Consider the following 15,194-nt stretch of genomic DNA (forward strand, 5'->3'; position numbering starts at 1 on the left):
CTTGGGTCAAACATTTTGGGTAGCCATCCACAAGCTTCCCACAATAAGTTGGGAGAATCTTGGCCCATTCCTCCTGACAGAGCTGGTGTAATGAGTCAGGTTTGTAGGCCTCATTGCTCGCACATGCTTTTTCACTTCTGCCCACACATTTTCTATAGGATTAAGGTCAGGGCTTTGTGATGGCCACTCCAATGCCTTGACTTTGTTGTCCTTATGCCATTTTGCCACAACTTTGGAAGTATGCTTGGGGTCATTGTCCATTTGGAAGACATTACATTTACATTTAAGTCATTTAGCAGACGCTCTTATCCAGAGCGACTTACAAATTGGTGCATTCACCTTATGACATCCAGTGGAACAGTCACTTTACAATAGTGCATCTAAATCTTAAAGGAGGGGGGGGGGTTGAGAGGGATTACTTATCCTATCCTAGGTATTCCTTAAAGAGGTGGGGTTTCAGGTGTCTCCGGAAGGTGGTGATTGACTCCGCTGTCCTGGCGTCGTGAGGGAGTTTGTTCCACCATTGGGGGGGCCAGAGCAGCGAACAGTTTTGACTGGGCTGAGCGGGAGCTGTACTTCCTCAGTGGTAGGGAGGCGAGCAGGCCAGAGGTGGATGAACGCAGTGCCCTTGTTTGGGTGTAGGGCCTGATCAGAGCCTGGAGGTACTGAGGTGCCGTTCCCCTCACAGCTCCGTAGGCAAGCACCATGGTCTTGTAGCGGATGCGAGCTTCAACTGGAAGCCAGTGGAGAGAACGGAGGAGCGGGGTGACGTGAGAGAACTTGGGAAGGTTGAACACCAGACGGGCTGCGGCGTTCTGGATGAGTTGAAGGGGTTTAATGGCACAGGCAGGGAGCCCAGCCAACAGCGAGTTGCAGTAATCCAGACGGGAGATGACAAGTGCCTGGATTAGGACCTGCGCCGCTTCCTGTGTGAGGCAGGGTCGTACTCTGCGGATGTTGTAGAGCATGAACCTACAGGAACGGGCCACCGCCTTGATGTTGGTTGAGAACGACAGGGTGTTGTCCAGGATCACGCCAAGGTTCTTAGCGCTTTGGGAGGAGGATGGTTGTCAACCGTGATGGCGAGATCATGGAACGGGCAGTCCTTCCCCGGGAGGAAGAGCAGCTCCGTCTTGCCGAGGTTCAGCTTGAGGTGGTGATCCGTCATCCACACTGATATGTCTGCCAGACAAGCAGAGATGCGATTCTCCACCTGGTCATCAGAAGGGGGAAAGGAGAAGATTAATTGTGTGTCGTCTGCATAGCAATGATAGGAGAGACCATGTGAGGTAATGACAGAGCCAAGTGACTTGGTGTATAGCGAGAATAGGAGAGGGCCTAGAACAGAGCCCTGGGGGACACCAGTGGTGAGAGCGCGTGGTGAGGAGACAGATTCTCGCCACGCCACCTGGTAGGAGCGACCTGTCAGGTAGGACGCAATCCAAGCGTGGGCCGCGCCGGAGATGCCCAACTCGGAGAGGGTGGAGAGGAGGATCTGATGGTTCACAGTGTCGAAGGCAGCCGATAGATCTAGAAGGATGAGAGCAGAGACGCAAGCTTTAACTTCCTAACTGATGCCTTGAGACGGTGCTTCAATATATCCATATAATTTTCCATCTTCATGTTACCATCTATTTTGTGAAGTGCACCAGTCACTTCTCCAGAAAAGCACCCCCACAATATGATGCTGCCACCCCCATGCTTCACGGTTGGGATGGTGTTCTTCAGCTTTGCAAGCATCCCCCATTTTCCTCCAAACATAACAACGGTCATTATGGCCAAACAGTTCTATTTTTGTTTCATCAGACCAGAGGACATTTCTCCAAAAAGTACGATCTTTGTCCCCATGTGCAGTTGCAAACCGTAGTCATCCTTTTTTTATGGAGGTTTTGGAGCAGTGGCTTCTTCCTTGCTGAGCGGCCTTTCAGGTTATGTCGATATAGGACTTGTTTAACTGTGGTTATAGATACTTTTCTCACTGTTTCCTCCAGCATCTTCACTTTGCTGTTATTCTGGGATTGATTTGCACTTTTCATGTCAAAGTAAGTTCATCTCTAGGAGACAGAACACATCTCCTTCCTGAGCAGTATGATGGCTGCGTGGTCCCATGGTGTTAATACCTGCATACTAATGTTTGCACAGATGAACATGGTACCTTCAGGCGTTTGGAAATTGCTCCCAAGGATGAACCAGACTTGTGGAGGTCTACAATTATTTTTATGTGGTCTTGGCTGATTCCTTTTGATTTTCCCATGATGTCAAGCAAAGAGACACTGGGTTTGAAGGTAGGCCTTGAAATACAGCCACAGGTACACCTCAAATTGACTCAAATGATATCAATTAGCCTATCAGAAGCTTCAAAAGCCATGACATAATTTTCTGGAATTTTCCAAGCAGTTTAAAGGCACAGTCAACTTAATGTATGTAAACTTTTGACCCACTGGAATTGTTATACATTGAGTTATAAGTTAATTAATCTGTCTGTAAACAATTGTTGGAAAAATAACTTGTGTCATGCACAAAGTAGATGTCCTAACCAACTTGCCAAAACTTTAGTTTGTTAACAAGACATTTGAGGTGTGGTTAATTGTGACGACCCTCCCACTCTGTCTGCCGTATTCTGTCTTTGTTCTTGTTTCCTTATTAGGATACCGGTGGGCGGAGTTGAGAGGGTCGTCAGCTACATGGGAAACACCTGGGCCAGGTGTCTCCCAGGATAAATAGACCTCTTCCACATTCATGGAGGAGACTCTCTCTCCATGCAGACACCCTTTGTAGATTCTGTTGTGGTTCTTGGTGGCCTTTTGTTTGTTTGTTTGCTTTGGCACCTTTCATCACCCTGCATTATCACATTCATGCATGCAAAACACTCACGTACACTACTGATTACACACACCATTGTATATTTTCCTTAGTTGCTTTAGTTAATAAATATATATTTTGATACTCCTTATCTCCACGTTGTCTCCCTTTGTTACGGGCTTTGAGCCGGTTCGTGACAAGTGGGGGCTCATCCGGGATCTTTGAACTATTGGTTTGGGAGACCGTGGAGGTACGTGTTTGGTTTGAATATGGTGTTTGAGTGTGATCGGCCCAGTATTGGTTGCCTTTATTGTTTGGTTTGTGTGCTGCGTTGGAGAGAGTATAATGGTTAGTTTCCAGGCCTTGCCTAGCCTGGAAACTCTTGTTCTACTTTCTGTTGGGAAGTCAGTCTGAGGAGGTGAGTAAATCGGCTGTGTACCTCGGTAGGAGATTTGTGTAGGATAGTGGAACTTGCTACCCGGAGCTATAGCCTTTTTCCCCTGATAGGCTTAGCGACGTGTTTCAATTTTGGACATGTTGGGCATGGTTAAATGTTTGTTATTTTTGTGTGGTGTCTGTGGACTGAGCAGTTGTCTCGGGGGCACGTCCGTGGCTTGGTGGAATTTGCCAGCATGCTGGGGAGTTCTATTTCCTTGCCAGCGGGTTACAGTGCGTAAATACCCACCGCAAATCTGCACGAAGACTAGGGTTGAGTTATTGTAGGTTTTGGGGAAGCTCCGTATCTCATCTCTCTTCTGTGGTGCTCAGGGTGATTGTCATTTTCTGGTTGTAGTCTGATGTGCTCAGCAGAGGGGTTGAGCAAGATTACTTACTTATGACTATGGTGTCTCATGTATACAAGTTCATTCGCTTTCCATCAGAGGACCTGTTAGAATTATGTACTTAAGAACAGCTGTTGAAGATCGCTGAACACTACAAGCTTAAATGATTGAAATGAGTGAAATTCTGTTTCGTTGGAAGTGACTATGAATCGTTGGAAGTGACTATGAATCGTTGGGAGTTGTAAAAATTAAGAAGGACCCTGATGTTCTTTTCGTTGGAGTTTGTAGCTGTTGGTCTTTTGTGCCATGTTCCTGAATGTTTACGTGACTGACCATTGTTTCGGGTTGTCATGTTCTATCTTTCCTGTCTGTTCCCTCCTGGTCTTGTGTTCTTTCCTCTTAAATATTGCTTCCTATGCGCAAAGGTTGCTGAGGTCTGGGGAGGAGGAGGTTGGATGGGGCAGGTGGAGGTGTGAACACATAACCCCTCACCAATTTGGGAAGCGGGAGGCCTGTGTCAATTTGGGAGGCCTGTGTCAATTTGGGAGGCCTGTGTCAATTTGGGAGGCCTGTGTCAATTTGGGAGGCCTGTGTCAATTTGGGAGGCCTGTGTCAATTTGGGAGGCCTGTGTCAATTTGGGAGGCCTGTGTCAATTTGGGAGGCCTGTGTCAATTTGGGAGGCCTGTGTCAATTTGGGAGGCCTGTGGGGAGGCCTGTGTCAATTTGGGACCTGCAATTTGGGAGGCCTGTGTCAATTTGGGACGGGGAGGCTGGTATGTTGTTCCGGGGTCCTTGTTGGTCCCCGGTTTTATGGGGGGGAATGTGACGACCCTCCCACTCTGTCTGCCGTATTCTGTCTTTGTTCTTGTTTCCTTATTAGGATGCCGGTGGGCGGAGTTGAGAGGGTCGTCAGCTACATGGGAAACACCTGGGCCAGGTGTCTCCCAGGATAAATAGACCTCTTCCACATTCATGGAGGAGACTCTCTCTCCATGCAGACACCCTTTGTAGATTCTGTTGTGGTTCTTGGTGGCCTTTTGTTTGTTTGCTTTGGCACCTTTCATCACCCTGCATTATCACATTCATGCATGCAAAACACTCACGTACACTACTGATTACACACACACCATTGTATATTTTCCTTAGTTGCTTTAGTTAATAAATATATATTTTGATACTCCTTATCTCCACGTTGTCTCCCTTTGTTACGGGCTTTGAGCCGGTTCGTGACATTAATAAACGAGTTTTAATGACTCCAACCTAAGTGTATGTAAACTTCCAACTTAAACTGTATGTTCACACAGGTCAGGTATGTTTATGCCTGTTTTGTTCCGTTTAAGAAATGTTATCAACAGAATCGGCAGAATGAATACACCCCTGATCACCTGTAAACACAGTTCACTTTCATAGCAGCCACGTTGTATTCCTTCTCGCATCTATGCGCTCTCCTCCTCTCACCTCTTCCCTTCGCTTGTGGACTTCAATGCACAACACATCAGCTGTATGTGACCAGGAGAAAAAAACTTTCCAAACCAAACCACTAAACACAGCCTACATAGTTGTCACCATATTAGCTAAAGTAATATCATAGTCAGCATAGCTAATATAACTAACTCGTCAGTAAACATACTACAATTATGCAGTAATGTAAGTGTACAATCAGTAAGCAGTTACACCGGTGGTCCCCGGTGGCAATAATTAATAATACCAAAAGCTTAGCTTGACTTGTTGTGAGTTTAAGAGTTTAAGTGTTGTGTTGGAAAGTCATATCCAGCTAGCTAACATAGCATCTGTCTGTTTGATCAGGATGTTTCAGTAAGCTAAAATAGCTAGCTAGCTGTAGCTTATGCTTCCAGTACTAGATTAATTATCTGATCCGTTGATTGGGTGGACAACATGTCGGTTCATGCTGCAAAAGCTCTGGTAGGCTGGAGAGGGTCCCCTGGAATTTGTCATAATTACTGTGTAAGTCTATAGAAGGGGGTGAGAACCATGACCCTCCTAGGTTTTGTATTCAAGTCGATGTACCCAGAGGAGTGTTGTGGAAATTCTGCACAGGGACACTCAAAGTCAATCAATCTTTATTATCAGCGCGCTGGAGAAGTTCCAAACAACTCAATGCATCAAGTACATCATATCTTTACCAAGCACAGGCAGGAACCAAGGATTATTTATGACACTAACACAAGATTAACATTTTCAAGGCTATCTTTTCACAAGATAAAAATGTCCATCACATTCCATCCTCTTATATCTATAATTTTAATAAAGATGGCGCTGATGAACATGGCTGACGTTTTACATTCAAACCAACCAATTGTGCAATTTTGTGCGATTTTTTTTTTGCGTTTTGTGTAACTTATTTTTGAACTTATTGTGTACATAATGTTGATGCTACCGTCTCTTATAACCAAAAGTAACTTCTGGACATCAGAACAGCAATTACTCAACGTGGACTGCAAGAAACTGTAAGGATATCACGCTTTCAATGGAACAGGCCCAGATCCCCGCCTTTTGCGTGAAAAAATATGCAGGAAAAGGGGCCTCAGATCGGGCAGCCTTCTGAGAATCCGTAGGCGAGCGTGTAAACTCCCACTGCCATCTTTTCTTCTTGCTAATGTGCAATTGATGGCCTACGATTAAGATTATCCTACCAACGGGACATCAAAAACTGTACCATCGTATGTTTCACCGAGACGTGGCTGAATGACGATACGGACAAAATGGAGCTAGCAGGATTTTCCATGCACAGGCAAAACAGAGATGCTACCTCTGGTAAGACGAGGGGTGGGGTGTGTGTCTATATGTCAATAACAGCTGGTGTGCAATGTCTAATATTAAATACGTTTTGAGGTATTGCTCGCCTGAGGTAAAGTATCTTATGATAAGCTGTAGACCACACTATCTACCAAGAGAGTTCTCATCTGTATTATTCGTAGCCGTCTACTTACCACCACAGAACAAAGCTGGCACTAAGACGACAACTCTCAACCAAGTATATAAGGCCATAAGCAAAGAAGAAAATAATCACCCAGAAGCGGCGCTCCTAGTGGCCAGGGACTTTAAATGCAGACAAACTTAAATCAGTTTTACCAAATTTTTTACCAGCATGTCACATATGCAACCAGAGAAGAGAAAATCCTAGACCACCTTTACTCCACACACAGAGATGCATACAAAGCTCTCCCCCGCCCTCCATTTGGCAAATCTGACCATAATTCTATCCTCCTGATTCCTGCTTACAAGCTAAAACTAAAGCAGGAAGTACCAGTGACTTGCTCAATACGGAAGTGGTCAGATGACGCAGATGCTACACTACAGGACTGTTTTGCTAGCACAGACTGGAATATGTTGCGCGATTCATCCATTGCCATGGAGGAGTACACCACCTCAGTCATTGGCTTCATTAATATGTGCACTGACGACGTCGTCCCCACAGTGGCTGACTGTACGTACATTTCCCAACCAGAAGCCATGGATTACAGGCAACCTCCACATGGAGCTAAAGGCTAGAGCTGATGCTTTCAAGGAGCGGGAGACTAATCCAGACGCTTATAAGAAATCCTGCTATGCCCTCAGATGAACCATCAAACAAGCAAAGCATCAATACAGAATTAAGATTGAATCCTACTACACCGGCTCCGACGCTTGTCGGATGTGCCAGGGCTTGAAAACTATTACGGACTACAAAGGGAAACCCCGACGCGAGCTGCCTAGTGACGCGAGCCTACCAGACGAGCTAAATGCCTTTTATGTTCGCTTCGAGGCAAGCAACACTGAAGCATGCATGAGGGTACCAACTGTTCTGGATGACTGTGTGATAACTCTCTCAGTAGCCGATGTGAATAAAACCTTTAAACAGGTCAACATTCACAAAGCCGCTGGGCAAGATGGATTACCAAGACGTGTAGTCAAAGCATGCGCGGACCAACTGTCAAGTGCCTTCCCTGACATTTTCAACCTCTCCCTGATCAAGTCTAATACCTACATGTTTCAAGCAGACCACCATAGTCACTCTGCACTAGACCCACTCCAATTCGCATACTGCCAAAACAGATCCACAGATGACGCAATCTCAATCACACTCCACACTGCCCTTTCTCACCTGGCCAAAAGGAACACCTATGTGAGAATGCTCTTCATTGACTACAGCTCAGCGTTCAACACCATAGAGCCCACAAAGCTCATCACTAAGCTAAGGACTCTGGGACTTAACACCTCCCTCTGCAACTGGATCCTGGACTTCCTAAAGAGCTCCCCCAGGTGGTAAAGGTAGGCAACAACACATCTGCCACACTGATCCTTAACACTGGGGCACCTCAGGTGTGTGTACTTTGTCCCCTCCTGTATTCCCTGTTCACCCATGACTGCATGGTCAAACACGACTCCAACACCATCATTAAGTTTGCTGACAACACAACAGTGGTAGGCCTGATCACAGAAAACGATGAGATGGCCTATAGGGAGGAGGTCAGAGAACTGGCAGTCTGGTGCCAGGACAACAACCTCTCCCTTAATGTGAGCAAGACAACGGAGCTGATCGTGGATGACAGGAAAAGGCGGGCCGAACAGGCCCCCATTAACATCAATGGGGCTGTAGTGGAGCGGGTCGAGAGTTTCAAGTTCCTTGGTGTCCACATCAACGACAAACTATCATGGCCCAAACATACCAAGACAGTCGTGAAGAGGGCACGACAAAACCTTTTCCCCCTCAGGAGACTGAAGATTTGGCATGGGTCCCCAGATCTTCAAAAAGTTCTACAGCTGCACCATCGAGAGCATCCTAACCGGTTGCATCACCGGCTGGGATGGCAACTGCTCAGCATCTGACCGTAAGGTGCTACAGAGGGTAGTGCGAACGGCCCAGTACATCACTGGGGCCAAGCATCCTGCCATACAGGACCTATATAATAGGCGCTGTCAGAGGAAAGCCCATAAAATTGACAGAGGCTCCAGTCACCCAAGTTATAGACTGTTTTCTCTGTTACCGCACGGCAAGCGGTACCAGAGAGTCAAGTCTAGGACCAAAAGGCTCCTCAACAGCTTCTTATCTATGCATAGTCACTTCCCCCTCACCTACATGTACAAATTACCTCAACTAACTTGTACCCCTGCACAGACTCGGTAACGGTGCCCCCTGAATATAGCCTCGTTAATGTTATTGTGTTACTTTCTATTATTACTTTTTATTTTAGTCTACTTGGTAAATATTTTCTTAACTCTTCTTGAACTGCAATGTTGGTTAAGGGCTTGTAAGTAAGCATTTCACTGTAAAGTCTACAGTTGTTGTCACGCCCTGACCTTAGAGATCCTTATTTATTCTCTATGTTTGGTTAGGTCAGGGTGTGACTCCAGTGGGGAAATCTATGTTTTCTATTTCTTTGTTGTTTTTGCCAAGTGTGGTTCCCAATCAGAGGCAGCTGTCTATCATTGTCTCTGATTGGGGATCATATATAAGTTGTCATTTTCCGTTTGGGTTTTGTGGGGTGTTATTTTCTGTTTAGTGTCTGTGCCTGACGAAAGTGTTTGCTTTTGTTTTTGTTTGAGTGTTTATGGAAAATAAATATCATGAACACTTTCTATGCTGCGCTTTGGTCCACTCTTCCTTCCACCGACGACGGAGGTTACAGTTGTTGTTGTAACGGGTGTCGTCGGATGAGGAATAATCAGACCAAAGCGCAGCGTGGTAAGTGTTCATGTTTTTTATTTAAACTGAACACTATAACAAAATAACAAAGAGAATAAACGAAACCAAAACAGTCCTGCCAGGTGCAGAAAACACTAAACAGAAAATAACTACCCACAAAAACCCTATGGGAAAAAGCTAGCTAAGTATGGTTCCCAATCAGAGACAACGATAGACAGCTGTCCCTGATTGAGAACCATACCCGGCCAAAAAAAAGAAATACCAAAACATAGAAAAAGTAACATAGAATGCCCACCCAAATCACACCCTGACCAAACCAAAATACAGACATAAAAAGCTCTCTAAGGTCAGGGCGTGACAGTTGTATTCAGTGCATGTGACAAAGTTGAATTTGATTTGAAGCATTTAGATTTTAGCTTCTATATCAAAATATGTCATTATAATAAATCATAATAAAGATTATACTTCTATTAATGGGAGTGAATCTAATTTAATTTATAATCATCATAAAGCTAAAATCTACAATCAAATGAGTAAATGAAAAAAATAAACGCAAAAAATGGAGACTTAACCCTTCATTCTTGGTTGTACAATCCAACTTGCAAAATCATGGCTTAAGACATTCCCTTCATACATTTCCACATATGCTTCATTACACAATTTCATGTATAAGACAGATTGGTATCTCAGTCCATTTCTAGTCTAAAGTACTATACATTTTGCAATGTGCAGACCTCCACAATCAACCTGAAACCCCATATAAACCATTTTGGATAAACCTAAATTAATTATGGGCACGTTGACCACCCACCCCCCTACCTCCCGGCACTCATTATTCTGCTGTTTCAGTTTGTCCTCCCAATGGCACATGTTCAAAGTGGATGGCCCTTGATAATGTCTCTCACCTGAGTCGCCACTGTCCTTTACAGTCCATTATGTCTTTGTCCATTTTCCTACCATACATGAGAGAAGTTGGACGGGATCTCGTCCATGCTCTCTCCACATTGGACTCATGTCGCACTCCTGAGAGAAAAGGCATGAGAGAAAAGGCTGGGTTTTTCAGCACATTTCTTATCAAGGTGGGTTGTGTGTGGGTGCTGGCGTGTGTGTGGTAAAAATTGTAGGGTAGCAATAAACAGAATGGCCAGGCCTTACTTAATTTGGGAGCTCCCTCAACAGCTGGATGCGGGCACCTTTACACTGCACAGTACACAGTCTCAATAGCGTCTCTCCTAAGGCACCTTCAAGAAACCTTCAAGAAGCCCCTCAAAGGGAAAGACAAAGATCCATTGGCAAAAAAAGAAAGAAATAAAATAAACATCTTAATCAGTCATAAAAAAAGATTTAATCTTTATCGAGTTTACTGTATCTTGGGCAGGAACAGGCACCTTCCAAAGTCAAAGAACCCCTCTCTTGTAATCATTGTCATTTTGCATTGACATACAGTTCAGTACAAACTGTCCCTGGGACATCAACTAGTTAAAATATGAAACCTATTGTTTACCAAATCTGCTAGGACCTTCAAATAGTTGGTGCTGGCTTATCAGCTCAATATTTGGTACTAAAAACATTTACTTGGATCTTCTTATTCTGGACACAGTTCCACGTAATGGAAACAGATTGTTGTTTTGGATGACACTACCTTCTTACTTAAATCACTGGTGCTACCCAAACTATAGAATTGACTCATCAAAATTAGAACCTGTCAAAAATGTATCATTTCAATTATTCATACCTCTGTCCCAAATTTCCCCACTGTGTCCCTTACAGACAGTTTTTTGTTCAGTGAGTACTGGTGGCTATCTATTGTTCCACAGCAAACGTATCTCTAACCCAAACACCAGATGGTGGCCTCTAATTTAATATCAGTCCCAATGCTCAATCCCTCTGTTCGCAATGTAACAGCATATTGAAAGACTTACTTCTTCAATTTACTAAGACATTGCATATCTGATATTACCATTCTCTTTGTTACCTTCACTAGTCTCCATATCTGTTTCCTTCAACTAAAAACCCTTCTACTCTTTCCAGTTGAAAAAAAACCCATTCTCAATCACTACTCCTAATACACACCGATTATTTAGTATATATATAAAGATAAGATTAAATCAAGAAAAGTCTGATGGGTGACCATATTAGCCAATCAATTGTGAATTATATAAACTCAGCAAAAAAAGAAACGTCCTCTCACTGTCAACTGCGTTTAAAAAAAATTTAACATGTCAAATCAAATCAATCAAATCAAATTTTATTAGTCACATACACATGGCTAGCAGATGTTAATGCGAGTGTAGTGAAATGCTTGTGCTTCTAGTTCCGACCGTGCAGTAATATCTAACAAGTAATCTAACAATTTCAAAACAACTACCTTATACACACAAGGAATTAATAAGAATATGTACATATAAATATATGGATGAGAGATGGCTGTGCGGCATAGGCAAGAGGCAGTAGATGGTATAGAATACAGTATATACATATGAGACGAGTAATGTAGGGTATGTAAGCATTATATAAAGTGTCATTGTTTAAAGTGACTAGTGATACATTTATTACATCCAATTTTTTATGGCTGTGATGGCTGTGATGGCTGTTAAAAGGCAGGGTAGCCTAGGGGTTAGAGCATTGGACTAGTAACTGAAAGGTTGCAAGTTCAAATCCCTGAGATGACAAGGTACAAAATCTGTTGTTCTGCCCCTGAACAGGCAGTTAACCCACTGTTCCTAGACCGTCATTGAAAATAAGAATTTGTTCTTAATTGACTCGCCTAGTAAAATAAAGGTAAAATAAATTTAAAAAACAGTCTGATGGCCTTGAGATAGAAGATGTTTTTCAGTCTTTCAGGTGGTGTAGGTTTCCTGGAGGGCAGGTAAGTTTGCCCCTGTGATGTGCTGTGCAGACCTCACTACCCTCTGGAGAGCCTTACGGTTGTGGGCAGAGCAGTTGTCGTAGCAGGCGGTGATACAGCCCGACAGGATGCTCTTGATTGTGCATCTGTAAAAGTTTGTGAGTGTTTTTGGTGACAAGCCAAATTTCTTCAGCCGCCTGAAGTTGAAAAGGCGCCTTCTTCACCACGCTGTCTGTGTGGGTGGACCATTTCAGTTTTTCCGTGATGTGTACGCCAAGGAACTTAAAACTTTCCACCTTCTCCACTACTGTCCCGTTGATGTGGATAGGGGGGGTTGCTCCCTCTGCTGTTTCCTAAAGTCCACGATCATCTCCTTTGTTTTGATGACGTTGAGTGTGAGTTTATTTTCCTGACACCACACTTCGAGGGCCCTCACCTCCTCCCTGTAGGCCGTCTCATCGTTGTTGGTAATGAAAACCTACCACTGTAGTGTCGTCTGCAAACTTGATGATTGAGTTGGAGGCGTGCATGGCCACGCAATCATGGGTGAACAGGGAGTACAGGAGAGGGCTGAGAACGCACCCTTGTGGGGCCCCAGTGTTGAGGATCAGCGGGGTGGAGATGATGTTTCCTACCCTCACCACCTGGGGGCGGCCCGTCAAAAAGTCCATGACCCAGTTTCACAGGGCGGGGTCAAGACCAAGGGCAGGGTCGAGATCGATGCTGCCATCAATCCACAGTTTCTGGTTGGGGAAGGTTTTAATAGTCAACATGGGTACAACATCACTGATGCACTTGCTAATAAACTCGCTCTTTGAATCAGCGTATACATCAATGTTGTTGTCTGAGGCTATCCGGATCATATCCCAGTCTACGTGATCGAAGCAATCTTGAAATGTGGAATTCGATTGGTCGGACCAGCGTTAAACAGACCTGAGCACGGGCGTTTCCTGTTTTAGTTTCTGTCTATAGGCTGGGAGCAACACAATTGAGTCGTGGTCAGATTTTCCGAAAGGAGGGCGAGGGATTGCTTTGTGTGCGTCACGGATGTTTAGAGTAGCAATGATCCAGAATGCTGCCAGCCCGGGTTGCGCATTTGATATGCTGATAAAATTTAGGCCTTGTTTTCAGATTAGCTTTGTTAAAATCCAAAGCTACAATAAATGCATCCTTAGAATATGTGGTTTCCAGTTTACATAGAGTCCAATGAAGTTCTTTCAGATTCGTCGAGGTGTCTGGTTGCGGGAGAATATACACGGCTGTGATTATAATCAAAGAGAATTCGCTTGGTAGATAATGCAGTTGAAATTTGATTGTAAGGAATTCTAGGTCAGGTGAACAAAAGGACTTGAGTTCCTGTATGATGTTATGATTACACCACGTCTCGTTAATCATAAGGCATACCCCCCCACCCTTCTTACATTTACATTTACATTTAAGTCATTTAGCAGATGCTCTTCTTTCAAGAGAGATATTTCTTTCAGTCGGCCCAGTGCGTGAAGAAACCGGGTGGCTGTACCGACTCTGATAACATATCCCAAGTGAGCCATGTTTCCGTGAAACAGAGAATGTTACCATCTCTGATGTCTCTCTGGAAGGCAACCCTTGCTCGAATTTCATCTACCTTGTTGTCAAGAGACTGGACATTGGGAGTGGTGAGGGATCTATGGAACCTGACCAGAAGACCACTCTGTCTGCCCCTTCTGCGGCGCCGTTGTTTTGGGTTGCCTACTGGGATCCAATCCATTGTCCTGGGTGGTGGTTCAAAGAATGGATCCGCTTCGGGAAAGTCGTATTCCTGGTCGTAATGTTGGTCAGTTGACGTGGCTCTTATATCCAATAGTTCTTCCCAGCTTAAGATTTCCTGGGGTAACAGTGTAAGAAATAATACATAAAAAACGCAATACTGCATAGTTTCCTAAGAACGCGAAACGAGGCGACCATCTCTATCGGCGCCATGTGTAAATAGGCCTCAGTGTAACGCTCTTCCCTTAGACGATAAACGCAAATCCGACCATCACCCCTGGTGAGACATAACCGTGACTCGTCAGTGAAGAGCACTTTTTTGCCAGTCCTGTCTGGTCCAGCCATGGTGGGTTTGTGCCCATAGGCGACGTTGTTGCCGGTGACGTTGTTGCTGGTGAGGACCTGCTTTACAACAGGCCTACAAGCCCTCTCTCAGCCTATTGCGGACAGTCTGAGCACTGATGGAGGGATTGTGCATTCCTGGTGTAACGCGGGCAGTTGTTGTTGCCATTCTGTACCTGTCCCGTAGGTGTGATGTTCAGATGTACCGATCCTGTGCAGGTGTTGTTATACGTGGTCTGCCACTACGAGGATGATCAGCTGTCCGTCCTGTCTCCTTGTAGCGCTGTCTTAGGCATCTCACAGTACGGACATTGCAATTTATTGCCCTGGCCACATCTGCAGTCCTCATGTCTCCTTGCAGCATGCCTAAGGCACATTCACACAGATAAGCATGGACCCAATGCATCTTCTTTTGGTGTTTTTCAGAGTCAGTAGAAAGGCCTCTTTAGTGTCCTAAGTTTTCATAACTGTGACCTTAATTGCCAACCATCTGTAAGTTGTTAGTGTCTTAACAACCATTCCACAGGTGCATGTTCATCAATTGTTTATGGTTCATTGAACAAGCATGGGAATCAGTGTTTAAATCCTTTACAATTAAGATCTGTAAAATTATTTGGATTTTTAAGAATTATGTTTGAAAGACAGGGTCCTGAAAAAGGGACGTTTCTTTTTATGCTGAGTTTATTATCACTTGTGAATAATGCCCAGCATAAGAAGCAATGCATTTTTTGGGGACTTTTTCGAATCATAATTGCACACCTCATGTAGCCTAGCCCATAGTCCTATATGTTTTATTAAGGTTTGTATCACAGTGGCCAAATAACTTCTTAAAAGTAAGAACATTAATCTGCATTACAAGCGTGTAGAGCCTAACTGACATTTATAAGCAGCGCGTGAGTTTCAAGTTTGGGGAAGATAATTTTCACCATAAAAATGCACCTTTATAATAAAAACATTACATGCACAATTGCATTTGCGGTCACTTGATAATCGGTTACTTTTGATAATCCGCTAATGGAACATTTG

The sequence above is a fragment of the Oncorhynchus gorbuscha genome, linkage group LG14 (genome assembly GCF_021184085.1).
Source record: "Oncorhynchus gorbuscha isolate QuinsamMale2020 ecotype Even-year linkage group LG14, OgorEven_v1.0, whole genome shotgun sequence".
Taxonomy (NCBI): Eukaryota; Metazoa; Chordata; class Actinopteri; order Salmoniformes; family Salmonidae; genus Oncorhynchus; species Oncorhynchus gorbuscha.